The sequence below is a fragment of the Grammomys surdaster genome, unplaced genomic scaffold (assembly GCF_004785775.1).
Source record: "Grammomys surdaster isolate TR1022 unplaced genomic scaffold, NIH_TR_1.0 165, whole genome shotgun sequence".
Lineage (NCBI taxonomy): Eukaryota > Metazoa > Chordata > Mammalia > Rodentia > Muridae > Grammomys > Grammomys surdaster.
Window position 1 is genome coordinate 11,406,367 of NW_021604613.1, and position 8,656 is coordinate 11,415,022.

Consider the following 8,656-nt stretch of genomic DNA (forward strand, 5'->3'; position numbering starts at 1 on the left):
AACAGGTTTAAGTATAATCCTATTAAAAGGTCTTCTGTGTCCTTTGAAATGTCCATTAGCTAGGAAACTGTCCCTGTTGAAAGCCACAGACTCTTGCATGGAAGGAATTATGCTCCTAGCTACAGTTGGCTTGTGGGATCCTGCTTTTTGTTTTGTTTGTTTCTTTGAGCCTTGTTCCAAGATCATTCTTTTCCCCTACTAGTGTTTCCTACTTAAGAGTTTTTGAAACGCTCTGGAAAGTGAAAAGGCTTTGTGAGTAGCTGAGAGTAAATCAATTAGATTGTACCAGGCTAAAAAGGCAATCTTCCCATTGGGTTTCTGCATAGTAAATACTTCATAATCAGGGACTTTGTCGTTCTTGTTGATGATTGAATCCCTACTTCCTCGAACAGCAGCTGGCACATTGCAGGCATTTAGAACATATTTGCTGAATGAATGGACAGATGAATGACAGTTATTTGGCTACACTTGAGACACTGACTATAATATACTAAAGATGGTCGCTCATTTCCCTCATTATCATCGCATGTGCACAGGACAGAGTAACCCAAATGCATTCTAACCATCAGAGTGTTAAGAGGACACTCACTGTCTAAGCATGTAGGCTTGATGCTGTGGAAACGCCACGCTCACACTTAGCAAAGCCAAAGCACACGATGCAGACTGATCATCCACACGTGGAATGTCTTCACTGTTCTTCCCCCCACCCTCAACCACAGGGTCTTTGCACTGTCAGGTCTCTCTGCTCTTCTGTTAGTTGAAAGTGGACAGCTTTGAATCTTGAGCAGTTAAGGACCATGATCGTGTCCACTGCTTTCCAGATGGTTTGCTGATGTTACTGGAGAATTTGTTCCAGGAGAACTTCCTAGCCAAATAATAAGTATTGATTTGGGTTTGAATTTGTTTGTCTGCACAGGTCTTCCCAACTCCAGGCAAGCGCTATATAAAGAGAGTCAGCTAGGAGACCATGGCTGCGGGGCAGTGTGGGAGCGTGGCTGCCGGGCAGTGTGGGAGCAGTGTGGGAGCGTGGCTGCCGAGCAGTGCGGGAGCGTGGCTGCCGAGCAGTGTGGGAACGTGGCTGCTGGGCAGTGTGGGAACGTGGCTGCTGGGCAGTGTGGGAACGTGGCTGCTGTGTGCAGTCCTTCCCACTTTTAATTTCAGTCTCCATTCATTTTAATTTACCTCTTCATCTTTTTTACTTGTCTCTGTTTTTATCTTCTTGAGTTTTCTTAATATTCCCTTTTCTTGAACTTTTCCCAGTTTCTTGTTTATTTGCTTTTAAAATATATACCTCTAAAAATAATTTGTATTGACTTTATTTGAATAATTTTTCAGAGTTTTTTTTCTACCCACAAAGACCTTAAAACATCATTTCTCTTCTGAAACACCATGCCTAAAGAGACTTTTGTCTACTGTCTCACCTAAGTAAGAGTGTTCTGTTCCATTAAAGGTCATCAAAAATATATAACAATCTATCAAAGCTTCTAATTGGCATAGATTGGAATACTTGGTGTCAATGATGAAATTTTACCCAAGCAAGGAAGCCTGAGACTGAATGGCCTTGCTCAGCTTTGTGTTGAGTTCCAGGATAACCTGGGCTACATGAGACTGAAGTCAGTTTCAGAGAAGGAGGGGAAGGAGGAGCAGGAGGAGGAAGAAGAGGAGGAGGAGAAAGGAGAAGAAAGAGGAGACGGAGAAGAAGAGGAGGAAGAGGAGGAGGAGGAGGAGGAGGAGGAGGAGGAGGAGGAGGAAGAAGAAGAAGAAAAAAGGAAAAAGAAAGAGGTAAAAGAGTATCACAAGATACTCATATGTAGTCTTCCACAGTCAGCATTATGGGGGAAGGAGCATGTGACCTAATAAACATTTCACCTTTTAAAACAAAATTTAGCCAACTAATATAAAAAATTCTCACCTATCCTGGACAAATGTATGGGGGAGTTTGGAACATAAAGTAATTAAAAAATAAAGTTATATGAGTTGAATGTGTCTGTTTTCCAGCTTGGTTAAGACAGTGGGAGGTGAGACAGTAGATATAATCGAAAATTATATTACTACAGAAAATTAGTTTGAGGAAGATCATGAGAAATAGTTACTAATTTCCTTCATCTGTAAGGATTCATGATTAATAAAATACAAAAGGATCTGATTATTTTCACCAACTCAATACTCTGCTCCAAATCTCTCAAATAGAAGATGACAGTGGCTAAAAGGTAGATTATTGCTTGTTTTGGAATGTAGTCTGACCATGTGACCACCTCATCTACATACTTAGGATCCCCCACAGATAGGCTAAGGAATATCTACCTCTATTCACAGCAAATTGTCTTTTGATAAAAGACTGAGTTAAATTTTTCTTAATCCTAATTTTAATAACGTTCTTAAATGCTTTTAACCCTTTTATAGCCCACCACCCACCAGAAGTAGTGGAAAGAAATGTTATTAGGATACAGGGGAAGTGGACCTATTTAGAAATAGTTTTTTTTTCTAATCAAAGTTCAAATTTCTTTTAATCTTTTTTTATTGGATATTTTATTTACATTTCAGTTGTTCTCCCCTTACCCCATTTTCCTCCCCCCTTTGGCCCAGGAACCCCCTATCCCATCCCCCCTCCTCCTGCTTCTATGAGAATGTGCCCCCACCTACCCCCCATTCCCATCTCCCCACTCTCAAATTCTCTCCCACACAGCATCCAGCCTTCATGGGATCAAGGATCTCCTCTCCCACCTATACCTGACAGGACCATCCTCCCTTGCCTATAGAGCTGGAGCCATGGGGTCCCTAAGTGCTCTCGGGCTGGTGGTTTAGACCCTGGGGGCTCTGGTTGGTTGGTATTGTTGCTCTCCTCATGGGGTCACAAACCTTTTCAACTATTCCTTCAGTCTTCACTCTAACTCCTCCATTGGGAACCCCTTGATCAATGGTTAGCTGTGAGCATCCGCCTCTGAATATGTCAGACTCTTGCAGACCTCTAAGGAGACATCCATATCAGGCTCCCGTCAGCATGCACTTCCTGACATCCACATCAGCATCTACCTTTGGTGACTGCACATGGGATGGATACCCAGGTGGAACAGTCTCCAGATAGCCCCTCCTTCAGTCTCTGCCCCACACTTTGTCTCCATATTTGCTCCCTTGAGTATTTTGTTACTCCCTCCAAGAAGGACCGAAGCACCCCCACTTGGCCTTCATTCTTCATGAGCTTTATGTTGTCTGTGAGTTGAATCTTGGGTATAGAAATAGTTCTTTGGAACAATTTCAACCTCTAACTGTCAGGATATCAGTTTAGTTCAGTAGTGTCAGGATGGCAAACATGAATTAGCAGCAGTGGCCCAACCCAGCGGAGACAGCCAGGCCTCTGCTGAATCAGCATGTTCAGCAGGAGTGACCAAGAGCGGCAGGGATGCCAGAAGTTCTCTTCTGTACCTCTGCCAGTGAAGTTAAGATCAGCAAAGATGAAGACATGAGACCAATGAAGTTTTGCAAAACTAGCTATGCAAGCCTGCTGTCACTGTCACTTGAGTCCTATTTACACTTCCTCCAAACATTACATGTCTTCCCACGGGTCTTGTCTCACCACATAAGCCTGTCTTAACAAAACTCTATGTGAGTTTACATAAGCTGACATCACTCTGTCAACTGGCCCAAGACCATGGAAGCAGCAAGAAGTTCCAGAAACCTGAGGAGAAGTTTTTTGGTGAGTTTCTCTCTGTGGGATTACCACAGGTGGAGCTCAACACGCAACGTAAGGCGAACCAATACATGCACAGGGTTAGCAAAGAAGCCTTTGTCACTCATCCTTTACGTGCTTGATTTGGCAAAACATCCCTTCCCCTGTGTCTGTTTCAAGAAAACACTCCTCATGTGCCTGCCCTAGCAAATCACCATCCAACAAATGACTTTCCAAAGAAAACGTAAGTTTCCACTTCAGAGTTAAGCTGTTTCAGGGCCGTTCTTCTGTCTTAATGAAGTCTGTAATATGGTTTGGGCCCATAAATCTGTACTTGTTTATATTATTGTAGTAATAATGCAATTGCATTCATCATACAAGACAGATTTCATGGACACTTAGTGTGGGAAAATAACTTGATTCTATGTTTGTTGGTGAATTTGTTTCTGAGCAAGAAAGCATAATGCCCAATGATCAATGAGAAAGTTCACTGCCAAGGGTCAGCAAGGTAGCACAGTAGGTGTAGGTGCTAGTTGCCAAGTCTGATGACTTGAGTTCCATCCTCAGACTCCACATGGAGGAGGAGAGAACGAACTCCTGCCAGTTACCCTCTGACTGCTGGAAACACATCATGGCATGCATGGCCCACCCCACACAATAAACACATGTAAAGATTGTTTTTGAAAGACCCTCTTCACAGCCTGTGTGACATACTTGTGGGATGAAGTGTGAAGGTTAGATAGTTTTTCTAAGTTTTCTGGCTGAATCAGGCAAAGCTGTTGGTACTTAATCTTTAAAATACAGGCAATTATAGCTTAGAAAACTTTTCCCAAAGAACAAAAGCCTTGGGTTTTACTTCAAAATTATTATAAATAGGTTTTATGTTAGACTTGAATCATAGTAAAGACTAACAGGACCAATAGAAATATATTTTCTTCACTTCGTTTTTATGCTCTTTTCTGTAGAATGGGGATAGTATAACAGCTACCCCAGAGGGTGTCTGTGAGAATGACAGGATTTAATACAAATAAGATATGTAGAACAGTTCCTAGCAGGCAGTAACCGCACCATATAGGCTCTAAATTATAGTGTTTTAAATCATTACAAACAAAATAATCAGCATTGTCCAGTAGCAGGTGAAGATACCGATTACCGGACAAATCACGCATTATAAAGCTACTAAATAATCTGTGAAAAGAACAGGTTTTGGTTTTTTTTAATATAGTTTTTTTTTTACACAAAAATATGTGCTCCATGGCCCAACAGCCTCTTCATGCCCTGAGAACACATTAGAAATGCAGATGATAAAACCTGAGCCCAAATGGAGGTCCTAGTGAGGACCTGCATTTTACCAAGATGCCCAGGTCACGCTTTGGACAAAATGCACTCTCCTAAATCTCATTAGGTTGCAAAAGGGTGTTGTCTCTGGGCTGTGGTACATATGACATGTTAATATTTTTTTATTTTATATCTCTTATAAAATTTGACTTTGGCGATATGCATGTCTCTTATCTATCCTCTTGACATTTTGTTCGAAAGGCAGCATAGAAACAACAACCTCAGATACTTCTTGACCAGAAGACAGGGCCACAGCATCAATTTCCACTGACCACGCTACAGCTCAGCTCCTCACCCCCACGGCCTTCCTTTGTCTGCAGCTCAAAGGTTAGTTTTCTTGTGTGAAGCTCCCTCTTTCTAAGGCACCTGGAGAGGATGCAAGCCTCTCCCCCATCTGCCTCACCTGCTTTCATATCGCCCCACCCCAACCCAAAGCACGGCATCTTACACCACACTCAGTTCCTTCTCAGATTGGAATAGAGCACACAAGAGTTACCAGAGCATATCTGGATGTCCTATGACAGCCTCAATGGAACAAAAGGCATTACAAACATGCTAGCTCCTGGTCTGAGAAAGCCACTGTGTTTAAAGTAATCAATTATAGTGAAGTATCCACATGCATACCATACACCACACAGATATTACACACAAGCACACAAGCAATATATCACTTCATACCATACATACCTCGTATGTGTAGCATACATATCACACTCAAGGAAGATACCATCACAACAGGTATGTCATCACACACATTCTTTATACACACACACATACTGTGCACATACATTTACCACAGCACAGCATACATACAGGTTGTAATGAACTGCTATATACACAGATGCACATGACTGCCCCCTATAAACAGCACTTATTCTCAAGCAAAGTGTACCATAAATTGGTGTTTTTCAAACCAATATCTATGAGCAAATATTTTTCCTTCATAGAGAGCAGTTTCCCCTTAAAATAAAAGAGAGGGCTTAAATTTAGAATCCCTGCTCTAGCTCCATAGGTATGAAGAACACCCCCACTACCACCCCACCTCCCCCACCCCCGCCTAATTCCCTTGTTACTCTTCAAACCTGCCTGTCTCACGGCAGCACTACGTCATATGGCTGTGTTACAGTCTAATCACCCTAAGTACTACCCTACCCCATAATACAAACAAGCATCCGTCCCGCCATGGCTGTTCCGGTGCCGCTCTGAAGCCCTGTAAGAAATTGTTTAATCTCCCAGGGTCCTCTATCTGACCCTGCCTGATTGGAAAAGCAGAGTCATGTTCTGCCTGTTGCCTGACATAGAGAAGCAGCTCTGCCTGGATGCTGCCTGGGGTCTCCTGGCTGCTGTGGTGAACGCCTCCCCCTGCAGATTCCAGAGGCATTGTGTTGGCTCATCCCGGATCAGGGCTCGGGCCTAAACAAGCCATGGATGGCTCCTTGCATTATAGTGCAATGGAAAGAAGCCCTTTTTGTATGTAGTATCTTCTCTGGGATCCTTGAACACATTTCTCCACGTCCGAAAAGCAAATAATCTACACAGTAGAGTGTGATGGAAACACAGAACTGGTATCCTAGAGACCGGGGAGTGTGCCTCCACTTTCAGCCTTAAGTCCTTCAGCTTCAAAATAAGCTAAAATCTCTGCGATGCCGAAAAACAGTCAGTTCTTAAATATATAGTGTACAGTGCATTTTATGCTTTCTTTCATACTATTTCTTTTTGGAAATGTAAAACCTCCGTTGTCCCATCAAGGATTTAAGGGGCTTTACAAGGATACACAGGAAAAAGTTGCAAGACAGCGTAAATTAGAACTATGTGAGGAGCCAAATGAGAAAACAAAGACAGGGACATCAGTGAAGCCAGCGTGTCCCTGGAACATGCAGGTGGCTCTCTGAACTTTGCCCTCCTTAGAAAAAAAAAATGCTACAGATGGTTTTGCATCCAGATTGTTTATCGTGAAATCTCTAGCAGTGCTACCAGCAAGCGTAGAGACACCGTCATGCTCCTGAGGACTACGGACTTGCCCAGAATTTAATCAAGGATGCTGTATAAGTCAAGGACAACCTAATTTACTGTGTGCTTTGTTATTTAAAGATGGATAGATTTAATCATCCCATACATATTCTTTGTAAATTAAGAGCAAGTACACTACATGTAAAATATTAAAAAATTCAACAAATCAAAATAAGTAGGAATCAGCCCATTCCAGTTCTATTATGCAGTCAGTTAAGGAAGGGAAGAATTCAGGAGTGTGAGACAGGGTACTGTAGCACACTGCCAGGAAGGAAATTATCACCCAGCTATGACCTTGAGTAGTGTAGACTCAAGCTTCTGGGTCCAACCTGAGTGAGGAGTCTGGCCTGATCTTGAACAAGACTATTCTTTTTAAAGACGTATATTTTGGATCTTTTTTAAATCAATGTTTGAAGCTAGTTGCACACCTGTAGTCCAGTGGGAGACAGACGTTGTGAATGGAAAGTGTTCTATTTGCAAAGAATCAAACCCACACATATCTCCATCAAGGACCACAGGAGCCTCACTGTCGGCTAGGCTCCTCATCCACAACTACCCCCCCCAAATATATGTTCTTTCTATCACACACACTCATGCACACACAGGCACAGGCATAGGCACAGGCACACACACATACCCGTGCACGCACACACATTCAGGTATGTGCTCAAACACCTATACATGTTCATACCCCACCCCACACATAGAACGCTGCTGCAGGAAGTATCACCCTCTGTTGTAAACAGGAACTCCCTTACAGAATTTTTTCCTTTCCATCCCTGCTGCCCCCTCTCTCCACAAGAAACCTTACTTGTCCCTACAAGTCAACCTAGATGTCGCTTCTTCCTGAAAGCATTCATGCAGGGTATGGACTGGCAATGTCCCTTATACAGTAGCTTTCATAACATTGCTCAAAGCAGTACACAGAAGAGATGTGTTACCATAACATCCGACGAACAAGATTTGGAGAGACTAGTGTGTCGGGGAAGAGCTGGCAGGGTACTCTACCACACCTCAGCTGCCTGCCACCGAGTCTCACACTGTGTGAGAGCCCAGCACACAGAGAAATCAGCAGAGATTAGGGAACACTGATGGATGGCAACAGATGGGATATTTATTTATTTCAAATGCTTTTTTTTTTCTGGGAAAGCCACATGAGATATATATCTTATTTCCAGAGAAGATTCAGGGGGAAACAGCTGTCAAGTGGTTTCATTCCAGAACTCTTTAGTACAGAACAAACAATATGGTGGCTGTCTGAATAGCAGACCTCCAACAGTATAGACCCGCCTCTATGGCAGTTCACTGACTCCTGTAACTTCCCAACATAAAGTGAAATGTTCCCTCCAATAAACTAGCGCAATGACCTCTGGGTATTAAATCAGGTTTCACACTCTGTAACTGTGATCCAAATATTCCCATGCTGTTTCCCGCCCCCCCCCCCTTCCAAATGGAACCAAAGTGCTTTCAGAAAATTTATGTAATCCTTGAAAACCTAATGATCCCTCAGTAGCCTCGGGTAAGCTACTGCAAAATTTAATTTCTGCTAACCTACCTGCTCCTGCAAACAGCAAAGGAGATGCTAACCTACCTTCTACTGCAAACAGCAAAGGAGATGCTAACCTACCCGCTACTGCAAAC